Source organism: Gallinula chloropus (assembly GCF_964237585.1).
Source record: "Gallinula chloropus genome assembly, chromosome: 1".
Taxonomy (NCBI): Eukaryota; Metazoa; Chordata; class Aves; order Gruiformes; family Rallidae; genus Gallinula; species Gallinula chloropus.
Genome location: NC_140085.1, coordinates 62,842,488 through 62,857,662, shown reverse-complemented (window position 1 = coordinate 62,857,662; position 15,175 = coordinate 62,842,488). Strand labels below are relative to the sequence as shown.

At 46.6% G+C, this 15,175-nt stretch overlaps 1 protein-coding gene across 2 annotated transcripts in view; it reads right to left on the bottom strand.

Moving 5' to 3' along the window:
- NAP1L1 (nucleosome assembly protein 1 like 1) overlaps positions 1 to 5,078 on the bottom strand; it is a 35,151-nt gene extending 30,073 nt beyond the window's left edge. For both annotated transcript variants that reach the window (XM_084279280.1, XM_084279281.1), the window contains exon 1: positions 5,030 to 5,078. The gene's annotated coding sequence lies outside the window, so the exon portion shown is untranslated. The remainder of the gene's footprint in view (positions 1 to 5,029) is intronic.
- Positions 5,079 to 15,175: the final 10,097 nt, after the last annotated feature.

Below are 15,175 nucleotides of genomic sequence, written 5' to 3'. Positions count from 1 at the left end.
TTAAACATATTGAGAAAACAGGTGATTAATCTGAACTTACTACAGATGGTCAGAGAAGATAACTAGCACTTATGATTCTAACCAGGGTCTTTGAAACCTGGGGGGGGAGCGGGGACAGGGTGGGGAGAGGGTGGATTAGGGATTTGCTGCACTCTGAGATTTTTCAGGTACCTGCTTAGTCTATTCCCTTAACCAGAATTTCCAACCCTTGAGAATAACTAGTATCTCACAGGGTTTGGGTGACCATTGCTTCATTGTTTGGTTGTGGTTTGGGGGGTGTGGTGGTGGTTTTTTTGTTTAGTTTGTTGTTTGTTTTTTTTAACTAAACCTCAAACCAGCAGCCAAACTTTGCACTGATATAGGTACATCCAGAAACTTAAGTTTGTATAAATAAAAACTTGCTTTTGTGTTTTCATCACAAAACACTACTACAGATAAACTGGTACTTTATTCTAAAGTCTACAAAGATCAGGGGATGTGCAATTGCCTACCATTACTGCAAGTTTAAAGCTTAACTGAGACATCACAATTATACATTATTTCTGTGCAGATGTACATTTAGGCAGATATTCAACCCTCAAATGCATCCTATATTTTCCAGTACTAAAATCTAAACAGCTTTCCATCTAGGAAAGGTCTCCAGTCTAATCTTTCACAGTAGTTAAGATGCCGATTACATTTTGGCAATACATAAATTCATTAAAAAGATTAATTTTTCTAAAGAAAATAAATTACTTCAAATCTTTACATTATTTATGCTACTTATATTTAGTCTTAAAATATAATATAAGTTAGAAAAGTCTTTTTCTTTTCTGAATGCAGCTGAAGCTTTAGTCTGCAACATAGTCTTCCTGAAAACTTAAGGTTGAAGTTATCACTAAATACATGAGGACATATTCATCACTGAGATTTTTTTTTTTCCTTTGCATTATCTTTCTTGAGTGCAGGAAGTTCTCAAAAACCTCATGCATTGCTTCTAAATATTTTAATTTTTCAGAAGGTCATCAAACCAATCCCCAAGCAACTTCTGTAAAGCTTTCCACGCACATCTGGTCCTCTAGACAAATACATCATGACATTAGAACTACTCTCCAGATTACCAAAATTTGGTGATGAGGGACTGTGCTAACCTCGGAGCTGAGTCTGGGTCAGCTAGATTGAATTAGTTTTAATTATAATCACTTCTGAGCTCAAAGTAATTTACAAATGAAATCTGACCTATAAACATTAAATCCATCATGACAATCGTATCTCAGATTAAAGACCACTTGTACAATACTGTTCTGCTCTATTACTTGCTAGTTGGTATCCTAACAATCAATTAGATGGAATGCAGTCACTCAGAAGGCTCCTCAGCTCTAGTAAAATCCAACCAACATTGAGAAGTCTTGGAATCACAGACTGGTTTGGGTTGGAAGGGATCTCAAAGATTATTTAGTTCCAACCCCCCCCCACACACACCACGGACAGGGACACCCTCCACTAGACCAGGCTGCACAAAGTCCCATCCAACCTGACCCTTAACACTGCTAAGGAGGGAGCAGCCACAGCTTCTCTGAGCAATCTCTTCCAGTGTCTCACCAGCCTCATACTGAAGAATTTTTTCCTATTATCTAATCTAAATCTTCCCTTTTTTAGTTTAAAGCCATCACTCATCATCCTATCACTACACTCACTGATGAACAGTCCCTGTCCAGCTTTCCTGTAGATCCCTTCAAAGGTTGCTCTTAGGTCTCCCCAGAACCTTCTCTTATCCAGCAGACTAAACAAGCCCAACTCTCTGTTTCTCATCACAAAGGAGGTGCTGCAGCCCTTGGATCATCTTCATAGCCCTCCTCTGGACTTGCTCCAGCAGCCCTATGTCCTTCTTATGCTGGAGGCCCCAGAACTAGATGCAGACCTCCACGTGAGGTCTCACTAGAACAGAGTTGAGGGGCAGAATCACTTCCCTTGACCTGCTGGTCATGCTGCTTATGATGCAGCCCAGGATACAGTTAGTTGCTTGGGCTGCAGGCACACACTGCTGGCTCACATTGAGCTTTTATTCAACCAACATCCCCAAGTCCTTCTGTTCAGGGCAGCTCTCAATCCAATCTCTGTGCAGCCTGTAGCTGTGCTTCAGACTGCACCAACCTACGTGCAGGACCGTGCACTTGGCATTGCTGAACTTCATGTTTCTGTATGCAAAGTGTTATCTTCTGTATAAATAACTCCTAGTGTCACACAAATATCAAAGCACTATCAATCCATGGGAAAAATCAGACCTTTAAAGGTCCCTTCCAACCTAACACATTCTATGACTCTGAAGTTCCACCGAATGCACACACAAATACAGAAAAACAGGCATTTGAAGAACACCTGCATCTCTATTTCCTGCAAACTGTCCAGTTCATCAAGTTTCACAAATAGGAACCAGACCTTTAGTCTGAGATAGAGCACATTTGTAGCTGTGTGATGAACTGGGTTAGAACTATATTATCCAAAAGGTCTACACATCAGACATGATCATTACACCTGTTGGTCTACTGGAACAAACTGTCATTCATGAAAGGATTTGATCAAGAATTCAAAATAGAAGATGCTTGTCTGTCTTCCCCTTAGATTCTTCATTACTGAAATGCAATCTTCAAGCTATTTTATTCCTCTGAAGGAACCTCTGTCACAATGAGTTAAGTTTTCCTTGCTGCAACTGCTTCAACTTTCAGGAGCTAAGTGAACGAGGAGATTTCTGCCCAAGCAGCTGACAGGACAGCAAGCTGAGGTTTATTTGAAGATCTGGAGGTTCCATACTAACGAACATGGTCTCAGCCTGCAAGACTTGGGTACGACCCAGGATTGTGAAAAGCCTTCCTAAGATACATACCCACAGTGCCTTGCTTTCAGTTTCACTTGAGCACACATGTTTATTGTCCATTATTCAAGAAGCTAAAAAACAAACCCCAAAACAGACCACCCATTTCCAGCACACTTTAAGAAAAAAGACGACCAGAACAAGTCCCCTGCCTAGATGAAGAACAAGGATGGCAAGAGCATTACTGTGCTGCAGACACACAGCTCTACAGCAGATCCAGCCCTCATGTGTGGCATCTGTGCAGCCAGCACTACTTCTGCGCAGCCCCAACACTTGCTTCCTAGTGTTAGGAATGCCAGAGAGGGACCAGGGGCTCTCAGAATCACCAGATCTACCCATTTGTGCGCAACACCCTCGTTCTACAGTCCTCTGTCCTCAGAAGCCAAAACACATGATATGCAAGACCTGTCACAGCAGAAGTGAAAGGAAGAGAAATTGCTAGTACATATATATATCACTCTCACAGGATTGAATCACAAAAACAGAGGTTCAGACATCAACAGCCTAATCCAAGTACTTGTACCAACACTTCAGGTACCTGAAGCCCTGAGTGGCCTAAACTTGTCTGGTACCGAGACATCCAAGTCACTTGAATTTCAGTGCACACAGACTTCAGATTCCTTTTTGCCCTTAGAACTGGGATAACTTCTGGATTTATGAGAGACTGGAAGCTATTCCACTAGCTTCAATCCAAGCACAGTGCCTTTCTGACCCCTTTAGGAGATCGATATTGCAAAAGGCAGCCACTAACAAGCCACTTCTTTTAGTCACGAAGTGCCTATAACTATTTTATTACATGACCAAAGTGAAAGCAATCAGGCCATCCTCTACAAAGATTTAAATCCCAATGGAGGAGGTGAACAATCTGTCATACCTTGAATGGTCACTGCTCACCTCTCTTACCTTCCTTAAAGGAGTCAAAATGTGAAATGTATGTGTACCTCCATAAGGGTACAGAAACCAAATGGACACACAGAAAACTGCAATGAACTTGGAGATAACCTGTGGGTGACTCGAAAAAATAGTTTGTGTTTTCTTCCAGAAACAAATGAGTAAAGTTAAACACTGAAAGTGTCACAAGCATTGGCAGTTTAAGTCCCCTAAATATCCAATGTGAGGCAGACGATATATTTTATATGCAAACACAGAAGAATGCTAAATGCAAGCCAATACTTCAAACTGTGGTTACCACATCTTTTGGGTAATTTCTTAAGTCTTCTTTCTTGGTGACAGGCATCATGAGCCTCCTGTACCACACATCTACCACCAGGAGGGAAGCAAATGCCTCATTTCGGGTGATCGTAGCTAGGAGGCACCCAAGGGAAGAGAGGAGACACGCTGAACTCCAGAAAACCGAAAAAAAAAAAAAAATGCCCTTTCCCGAGGCAGGAAGCAAGAGTTCCCCGTCCCCAGCTGAATCTCTGGGTCCCCCTGCCAGCAGCGAGCAGCACAGCACAGCCTGGCCGCGGCTCCCCGCTCGAGAGCGAGGACAAGGCGCGGGAGCCAGCACAAGGCCACAGCGCGCTGCCCGACCCTCCGCCATGTGCGCGCCCGCCCCAGCCCGCCCGGTGGCCGTGCCTGCCCAGCACCCCGCCCCCTCGTCCCTCACGGCGGCGGCCCGGCCCGGCCCGGGCCAGACACACACCACACACACACCCGCTCGTCCCCGCGCGGCTTCCCGGCCGCGCCGCCCTCCCCCTCCCCGGCGGCGCCCCGCGGCCCCGCTCCGTCCCCACGTGTTGCCGGCCGGACCCGCCTTTCCTCAGCGCCGGCCCGCGCCGCGCGCCCCGGCCTACCCCGCCCCAGCCCCTCCGCCGGGCGCGGAGGGTGGCGGATTGGGACGCGGGACCCGGAGGGAAGGAGGCGAGTGGGGGGGGGGCGGCGGGCAGCGCTCCCCTCGAACGGGCCGGGCGAGCAGCGGCGCTGCCACCCCGCGGGCCGTGAGGGAGAGGCTCGGGGCGGCGCAGGCACCGCCGGCCCCCCACGCCCCGCCGGCCGAGGGGCCCCGCTAGGCCGGGCCGGCACTCGCGGCCTCCCCGCGCGGGAACGGCGGCCAAGCGCCCCCACCACACCACCACCTCCCGCTCGCTCGGGCCCCCCCACCCCGCGCTTCCCCCCCCCACCCAACCCCAGCCCCGGGGGCGGCGGCGGCCCGCGGCGCAGCGCCCCGCCCGGTACCTGCGCGGGCCGGGGCTGGCGGTGACTCAGGAGCGAGGAGGAGGCGCCGCGCGGCTGGCGGTAAAAAGACCCGAGCTCCCGCCGCTCGCGCTCATATAGAATTAACGTCACCACGTAACCCCCCCCTTCCCTCCCCCGCGCGCCCGGGGTCTCCTGGCAACGCGCGACCGCGCGCGCGCGCTCCCGCCCGCGCCGGCCCCCCCCCCCCCTCGGGCGCGCGCCGGCCGCTTGGCCCAGGTTAGGGCCTGCCCGGCGGTCGCCCTTCCCCCCCTCCCCCCCCCCCCGCGCGCCCGCTGCCGCCGCGCCGCGCCGGTCGGGGAGCCGCAGGGAGAAGGCCCGGGCGTGTCACACACACACACACACACACACACACACACCCCACCCGGGACGTGCGTCCTCTCACGTACCTCGACCCGCCGTGGGCCCGAGGGGAAAGGCGTGCCGCTGCCCCGCGCCTGCCTGGCACCCTGCCCGCAAACCCACCGGGCGCTGCGGCCGGGCTGTGGCACACGCAGCCACCGCCTCCCTCTCCCGCCCCCTTTCTCCCCCCCACACAGTGGGGCGCAGCGTGGAGCAGAAAACGCCTCCCCCGCGGCGGGAGGGTGGCGGCGACGGGCGTAACGCTCCCCGGGCCGCTTCAGGGCTGAAGTGAGAGGGTCCCCGAGGGCTCCGCGCCGAAAGTAGCAGCAGCCTACCGGGGAGGTACAGGCTCAGCCCCGGAGGCGAGGAGCCACAAAGCCGCAGTCGGCGCTAGCCTAGGTTAAACACCGAGAACCGTGGTGGTTCAAACGCGAACTCGTGTCCGAGTTTCGATCGTACCTGGCTCGGCCGGGATGGCCATAGCCAGAGGCAGCGACGGCTTCGACCTTCCCCTTTTTAACTTGCCGTGCCAGAGACCTCAGCAGCCCGGTGTCCTACAAAACCTCCCTCACGCCTCACCGCAAGCTCCAAGCAAAGCCCTTCCTAAAACTGACCCTTCCTCGGGCTTCTTCCCCATGCACGGGGCCTGGAGTAATGGCACGGAGCCCACTCCGGGAAGGCGTCTGTGATCTACACTAAACCTACCGAAGCTTAGATGTCTTTGAGACTTTTAGCTCCTCTTGGCTGGCACGATCCCACAGTTTCAAACATCATTAGAGGCAGTTGGGATCACCAGACATGTGGTGTGATGGCGCAAGAGCTGTTTACCGAGGATATATCACCTGATACTCAATGTGTATTCTCTACATGTTATTAAATCCTTGCATCTGCTTCTCTAAAGCCATCTGCAGCCTAAATGTATCTGTTTAAAGAGTGGAAACAGCAGCAGAAAGCAAAAGACGAAAAAAGAGCGTTGGATCTGCCAACTGCCTGCAATGCAATGTATGTTAAGAACGTGCAAAAAGCCAAAGGACATTCTTCACTGTGCAGTGCCACACCAGCTTTGCCCCAGTATACGGCTGTAAAACGCCAGCCCCCAAAAGCAAGGGAGAAGATTGTGGAGAGAACTTAAGCATGTCCTGTGCAGCCACTCATTCCCCCCACCCCCTAAGGGGATAGGGAGAAGAATGGGGAAAAAAGGCATGGGTTGAGATAAGGACAGTTTAATAGAGTAACAAAAGAAGAGGATAGTAAGAGTAGTAGTATAATGATAATAAAACAAGTGATGTACAACTCCAATTGCTTACCCCATGCAGAACAAAACCAACCCGATGCCCAGCCTGTTTCTGAGCAGTGATCCCACCTCCCCACTTACGTACGGAGCATGATGCTATATGGTAGGGAATATTCCTCTGGCTCGTCTGGGCCAGCTGTCCTGGCTGTGCTCTCCCAGCTCCTTGTGCTCCAGGCAGGGCACAGTGATAAGCTGAAGAGTCCTTGACTTTGTGTAGAGACTGCACCTAGTTAGCAACAACTAAAATCATTGGTGCGTTATCAACACGATTCTCATCCCAAATCCAAAACACAGCACTGTACTGGCTACTAGAAAGAAAAATTAACTCTATCTTAGCTGAAACCAGGACAGGAGGCAAAAGAAATATCTAGGCAAAAGGTTGCACAGCAGAGGCAGAGTGATAAGAAATAGGGAGAAACAAAGATGATGCTATGTGTTTCTAAAGTGAGAGTATTTGTGGTCCCCTTGTAACCCTCAGATTTTTAGAATTTATTTATCGGAGGTGTCCGCTGCTTGGCAGTATGAAGAGAGCAGAGCTGTTCAGAAAGGCAACTGATAAAAAAGAGCAATTGATTAGTATTTATTGCAATGCCGGTTCTGTGCTATTGCAGGTGCTCCCTGCTCCCTTTATTCAATCTGCTAAAGGTGCAAATTGACTGTAAATAAGTGACTCCCAAGGCATTCTCTAGCCTTGCTTGTCTTCCTGAGACCTGCCACCTCGTGACAGGCAGAACCCTGACATGACACTCCCAGAGGGGTGATGTACAAAAGAAAAGGCATGAGCAGAAGCCAGGAGTGTGGAGCAAGCTAGGCAACAGCAGCGGCCAAGGAGTGGGGACAGGTCCAGGCAGGTATAAGCTGGAAACTTCTAGACTGGAGGGAAAAGCCTTTTCATCCAATAGTTTTCTGTGAACAACTAAGTAGGAAGGGACAAGGAAGTGGCCATATGGACACCACTCTTGTCATCACATGTACGAAAGAGGAAAAGGCAAGCCTGTTTCTTACAACACCTGAATTGTATGCACATGCAAGTGTTCTAGTTTGGGTTGTTTTGCTGTCAGAATAGTTCAGCTTATCCTGATGTGTGCAGTCATGACAGTGAGACTAAAGAAACTTTAAAGATAGACTTCGTCTGAAATTGAACTGGTACTTGAGTTTTAATGGCCAACATATTTCTCTTTGCTTTGGATCTTCATCTTCCTGTGTGTTTCCCATGCCTTAGAGCATGCTCTGCAGCCTGGCTGGATGGTTGGATGTGCCTTGGTACTGCACACAAAGTCAAGCTTAACACCATTTTTTGAATAACGGTAATCAAATCACCTGAGAACGCATTAGATACTGGCAAAGGTATATTTTCCTCATAAAGACATGTTCTTTTTCAAAACTTTGCATCTTAAAGCTTTATTAAAAGCCTTAAAATGTGTGCAGGCTCCCCGAAAGCACGGAGACACAAGCTGTGAGGGCTTTGGTAAGCAGTGTTAGCTAGGAGATCTGCCCTAGCGCATGGAAGCTGGGCTAAGTCCCCCAGGGACAGTGACTTGAGGTCAAATTGATGCTTCAGATCAGAGGAAGAAAAGTTCGAACCGGGTCCCTCACATGCCAGATGAGTGTCTTACTAGTAGAGCTATTAAATATCAGGGTATCTGACCCCTCCCTTGAGGGCCTTATCAGCAGTGCTCACACTCGAGTCCTTCCCCCCACAGCCTTACATCACCCACTTGCATGCTGGCTGTAGACTGAGGCTGTGTGCACACCCAGGGCTGGGGCACGGGCCTGGCTTTGTACGTGGAGGGGGCTGAAGAAGGTCAGGCGCTGACGCTGTTTCAGAAGGCTCAGCCGGTTCTTCTGTTTGCAGCCTGTTGCAACAAATGAGTTTGGCACTGACACCCAGGCACAGCGCGCACCCTGCGTGCTCTGAGCTGCGTTCAGGATGCGGCTGTGCTCATGTGGCGGTGCTTTAGCTTAGGGAAACGTGTTGGTCGTGGAGCTCGGTGTGCTTACTTCAGGTCAAGAACTGCGCTGTGGCAGGCGATGCACTGAACATTTAAGCTGCTTTCAGTCCCTCTTGTACTAACAGAAAAATGCAAAAAGGTCCTCGGCGTGGACCCGGATCTGGTGACATGAACACTTTCAGAGTACCAGGCACGCCTGGCACCTACCAAAGGCTCAGCTTTACAGGACTCTGGACCTGCTCAGCTCTGCAAACCTGCAGTGTATGAAAAGCTACGACCGCACGTTCTCTTCTGATCGCAGCTGATTTCAGCTCTCTGTTACCCAAAGTACTGATTGCCCAAGGTTACCCTCTCCTGAAATCTGTTGGCAGCGCTCCTCGTCTGAGCGCTGAGTTACCCCGAGGGATGATACGAGTGCTCCTTGTCTGCTTCTGGCTGAGTTACAATCACCATGGAAGTTATCATCAGGCACTGAAAATGAGAGCACCCTCACTCAACTATTGACAGAGTAAAAACCCCAAGGTTTCCCAAGTGCCACAAAGAGGTGCTTTTTCCTTGGTACAGCTTCAAACTGCGATGGAATCCCGTGTGGAAGTACTAGGTTTACCAGCACACAATGAAAGCAGTGAATCCAGAGCATTCCTTTCTTAAAAGACTGAACTGCTTTGTTGTGGCAAAATAAAAAGAGCAACTCTTTCAACTCTTATTGAATGATTATCCCAAATTACATGGCTAGGCAATGAATGATGCAGCGTAGAGCTGTTAGTTCTTCCACATATTGTTTACTTTTTTGAGGAACTGTTTGTTTTCTAAAAGCAAGTACATCACCCCAGAAAGCAAGTCATAGCTTATAGGCAGTGCCACAGATGGCATGGAAAGTTCTGCTGAACTATCACACTGCAAATCATGCAAATCCCTGTGAGAGCTGAATGAACACCTCTCACAGATTTCTCTTTTACGCTTGCTTCTGCTTTTGTGAAATGAGAGCAAATTTTCCCTCAGGGAACACGTTTGCAGACAGGGGTAGCAGCAAAATACGGCGCGTGTAACCTTTGAGATACTGTCACAAAAGACAAAGAAAAATGATATGGCTTGGAAAAAAATGAAATGTGAAATGTGATTATATACTTTTTGACATCATAAACCTTCAACAGCTTTCATTTCTCAATATTTCTAACTCCCCAGGGACTAAATCGTGACTCTTGTCTTAAGATTATAGGGATTGCTCATAGATACAGAAGGTATAAACCAAAAGTAACATGAAAAAAACCCAAAGTCCTAGAGGAGAGATTAAGAAAACAGGGATAGAGTTCAGAGTGCTAAACTGGGGGAAAAAGTAAATGATGCAGGTGTATTGAAATGGATGTACAAGTACTTCAGAGGTGATACAGGAGTGAAAATCTCCAGTATGGTGCACTTGGTGTGTTTTTAGGGCCATTGCTGGGGGCTGGAACACACTGTAGCAGTTGGGTTTTTTAAGTATTGCGTTTACTCTGCAGTAATTCTGTTAGAGAAAACCCAACTGTGCCAACTGAAATATCACTGTAGAATAGATTATTTTTTTAAAGAAGCTGTATGTGGAAACTGATAAATTATTAAAATATTACATTAGAACAAATCTTTTTATACTGCATATAAATTAGTTAAGTTATATGGGAAAAAAAAGACATTAAATAGAAGAAGCTGTATCTCTTGTAGTGCCTGTGGTTGGTCTTGATGTGTGCAACTCTAACTTGACAGTGAAACTACATACAGAGGGGTCCTTGTTTCTGGCCTTATGGGTTACTTAACATGATAAAATAAAATGCCATGATATTTTATATAGTCAAGGTATCTGCAGTGGTCTCAGAAGGAGGTAAGTAATATATTACCTAAAGGCTGCCCAACTTTCTCATGGTTACCTTATATATATGGGAGGAGGAAGCTCACTCCCTTAAAATGCTCATACGTTCAGCCCCAGCACTGGGCAGGAACTGGGTCTGAGCCATATGAAAAAACATCATCCCAAAAAAGAAAGGACAGACAATAACCCATTCTCCTGGGCTGTAATCCCTCCCTCCCCTCTTGCCCCAGAAAAATCCCAGATGGAACAAGCCCCAGCATTCCCTTTAGGTCATCTCCAGTTACTTCGTTGTGATTTTTACCACTTCACTATGTCTTTATTAACGTTAATTCTAATATTGCAATTAAAAATCATGGGAAAGCTCAAGTCTTGCATGCTGTTATGAAATCCTGACAATTTTAGAACGTTTTGTCTCATACTCTTTTTGAACTGAAACATTTGCTAAGATTAACCCTTTTGGATAAGCAATTTAATTTTCAATGAATTGTCAATTGACAAATTAATGTCTCACCTTGGCCTTTAAAAAAAAGTTGTCAGCAGCTCTAGTCAGAGTATGACCTGGCACAGGAGAGCGAGTTCCTTCCTCCCTTGCAGCCTGATTTCTCAGAAGACGGTGAACCTTTGGTAAGCACAGACACAGGTACAGACTTTTCTTAATACACTCTTCTAAGACTTGTTTTTTTTCAGCAGCTTGGGCAAGACGTTTGCTTGAAGGCAGGTGTTTTGGCATCACACAGGAGTGAAGAATGCAGCTGAGAAGAATTGCAGCTACTCAGCTTCAGTCAGCAAAGCAATTAGCATCCCAGCATTATAGTTCGAAACACAGCACTTCAAGTGGATGGCATTCCAGGTCCGATCGGCTCCATAGCAAAAGCTGTCTGGAGAATGTCAAAATAGGGCCATGAACAAGCTTTATTAAATAAAATTATAAGACAAGGTGTCTATTTAAAACTTTTTTGTAATTAAAACCAATGAAAAAAACTCTTCATGCTGAGGGTGATGAAACACTGGTGCTGGTTGCCCAGAGGGCCTGTGGATTTCTCCATCCTTGGAGATACTCAACCCCCTGTTGGCTACAGCACTCAGCAACCTGCTCTAGCTGGTCCTGCTTTGAGCAGGGGTTTGGACTAGATGGTCTCCAGAGGTGCCTTCCAGCCTCAACTATCCTATGATTCTGTGATATTTGCATAAAAGCCTTGTTGGCATTCGATGTTCAGGGATGTGAGGTTGAAAAGCTGTTTAAAAAAATAAAAGCCCCTTGGCCAATTTTTTCCTAATGAACATGCGAAGTAATACTATTCATTTAAAACCACCAGAACAGTAGCACAGCATGTCTGACACACACAGCTCTCACATGCCTGTCTGATGAATTCCAAAGCGTTCATGGGGAAGGCAGATCAAAACTCTTCTCCATGGTTTGCATGGGGAATTTGCATGGGGAAAGAAAGCCTTTGCACTTGGGGAACTGAAAGTTGGCTGTAATCTCTGCTGTTTATTAGGTCTCTTTCTATAAAGTCATGCTGGGTCCTGGTTATAAATATAGGTTTTAGAGTTCTGCAGAAGAGCAGACTGCTTACAGTCTCTGTGCACTCAGTAGCCTAATTGAGGTGGTTTTCTCATAAAAGGTAACAATATTTAAAAGCTGAGGGTACTGATAAAACTGCTTTGGAGTTTTTGCTTGTCATTTTGTTTTGTTGCTTTATTTTGATGCCTTGACTTTTCATCTTTCTCAGTCTTCCACTGCAGTAAGCAGACCTGCCATTCTGAAGGACTTTGCGGCATCGCTACATTAGCTGAAAAAGGATGAGGCACAGAAACTAGGCAGAAAAAATAAAGGGAAGTTGCAAAGAATGGGAGAAGAGCAAAAGAGAGGAAGTTTGATGACAGCTGTGGGATTTGCTATATGAAGTAACCAAAGCCTTTAAAAATACAGAGTAGAATTAATTCCACCTAACGTCAGATGTTCTCATCCACAGTATCTCAACTTTCCTGGCTTGCCTTATAGTGAAAAAAAAAGAGAAGTTCTTGTACAGTGTAGCTCACAGGGCTCTTTTAATTATCTGCTTGAAGGTAGGGTGACTTGTGCCCTAGAAATGCCTCTTTCTGTCACTGACAATACAAGGCCTCTAGCACTATTTTGGACACCTGAAGCAAAGAAAAGGAAGCCAAACAGCAGAAATAGTCTGGGCAGCCCATACCTGACAAAGCTGGTGGTGCCCCAGAGAACCTGGAAGATGAATTGCCTAGTTTATTTATTTGGCATGTTAGGTGCTGTTTTATGTCTTCCACAATGGTGTCTGGGTCTGAAATGCAGACAGTATACATAAGGTTTGGTTGGGTGGCTTGGGTTTGGGGCTGTAAGGGTGGCTTCTCCTCCCCAGGCTACCTGGCTGCCCTCAATGGCCTCCTGGGTCCCTTCTTCCTCAGATGCTCTGGAATTAATTGCTGGCACTTGATGGTGGCTGCAAAATTCCAGGTGTGGGCAGATGTGCAGATCTTACCAGCTGTGTTGCTCCTTCCCGTTAGTGCAGCCCCGCTGTTTTGAGTCAGATGTGGTCCTTGTCCTCAGGATACCTCATGAATTTGCTGAGCCAGGAAAACCACAGTTCTCAGTATCACTGCAAGTGCCGGAAGGACCAGAAAGAAGACGCTCAAGATTCCTGAAAGGTCTAGATGATGGCCTAGAGCTGCTACAGTGTGTGTCCCTTAAGTGACCAAATCTGCAGTGAGCTAGAAGTAACTGGTTATAAAGCAGCATTTACATATGGGGGGCTCATCCAAATGAGAAGCTGTGCAGGTGAAGAGGTAATCTGACCCAACAGTGAAGCTATACAGAGAGAAGAGACAGAAAGCAGACTTATTAATCCAAATGTGTGTGTGTTACATAAAAAACTTCTTGAAAAAACAGCACTTTGGAATAGCTTTCTGCCCCCCTTCTCCCCCCAGCTCTGAGAAATAATAAATAGTGGATAAAATAACAAAGAACTCAGAAGGAGTGGTGAAAAGCAGCATTCTGTGAAATCCTTGAAGGGAAAGAAACTTTCCCCTTGTGTCAGAGGCCCAGGTAGTGATTCTTTGGTTACTTCTTTGTAACTGATCAGCCAGCCACTGCTAACAGACAATAATATGATTTAAACTTAAATAATTTATAAGCGTTATCCATCACTGGCAATACAGATGTACTTAAAAAATGATTCCTACCTTCAATTTGGGGGGGGACTGTAAAAGTGAGGTGTCTCATGTAAATTCAGAAAATCAATTTTTATGACAAGTCTTCGGTAATTTCCAGAATTCATAAAGTTCTAGAGAAGTTTTGTCTGTTTATGGAGTAAATTGTACCTCTGATCTCTTGTGATCTCTCTACCTAGTCAGCATTACATTTAGGCTAACGTATTCTTTTTAAATTATCTGTAGCTATCCAAGTAGTGTCATTTCACGTATCAATGTACTAGGTACTATAAAATACTAACATAAACATTTACTATTATGAATTACTACATTTGATTATGTGATCTAACAGTAAAGGTTTGTTTTGTTTAATGTTGCTGCCTATCAGGCACTCAGACATTAATAACTGCATTAGAATGTCATGGTATTTATAACACCTTACACACTGCAGAACAGTTTATAATGTTAAAGTGGAATTACTTGTTTTAGAGGAATAGTGATACAATAATTAAATCATTATTAAGTCATAAAGTCATAGGAAAGCACTGCTCTACATATTTATGAATGTCTAGCATTCTCAAAGCTCTAGGTGTTTTTAAATGGTAAAGTATGAGTTGATGAAATCCTGCTTTGCAAATATATGCCCTTGACATTCAATGAACTGGAGGATTCCTGCTTCATTAAATTGAGTCTGCTATTGCTTACTCCAAAAATATCTAAATCTACAGCTCTTCCTCCCGAGTCCCACGAGGCAGACAGACGGTGGTAGCCAGCCAGCCACCTGGGTGCTTTTCTGTCTCGTAGGATCTCATTAGATGCTAAGTATACCAGCCACGCTCCTGTGCCTTCTGCTCACGTTCCTGCTCCTGAATAACCAGCCTGACCCCAGCCCTGCTGGCTTCTTGTCCAGGGTGAAAAGGGGCAACACGTCCAAGCTCCATCCCCAGTCGTGGTCCTGCCTTGCTGGTCAGCCTGGTGTGTCACTGGCTGCGTGGCATTGGTGGCCTGAAGCCAGCCCAAGTCTCACCCTGGCATGGTTTGCCTTGGTGCCGTACTGCAGCGTGGAGCAGCCTCCATACCTGGCTCCTAACACAGTTCCTGTAATCAGTAACTGGGATTGGTAATTGTTATTTAAGATCAGACTACTCACTGGGGCTATCTGTGTTTGTTTACGCATTCCTAACAATGAACTGAGCACATCTGCTTGGTGGTGGCTGGGAAGGCAGGTACAAAGGTGTGCATCTGCAGGGACACAAGGGTTCTGTAAGGAAGGACATAGCATTTTACAAACCCTTGAAACAATAGCTTTTTTCTGTAAACTCTGTGTGGTCTCCTGAATTTTAATTCACTGGCTGCAGCTAATTAACTGCTTGCACTGTCTGTTGGTATAAATATGTTCTTTACACTCAGTAGCATACTTACCACTCTGTCTGTGTGTGTGTGTGTGTGTATATATATATATATATATATATATATGTTTTTGTGCTTTCAGAGTGTTCAAGAAAAAAGATTTGAAGCAGAGGCGGTGC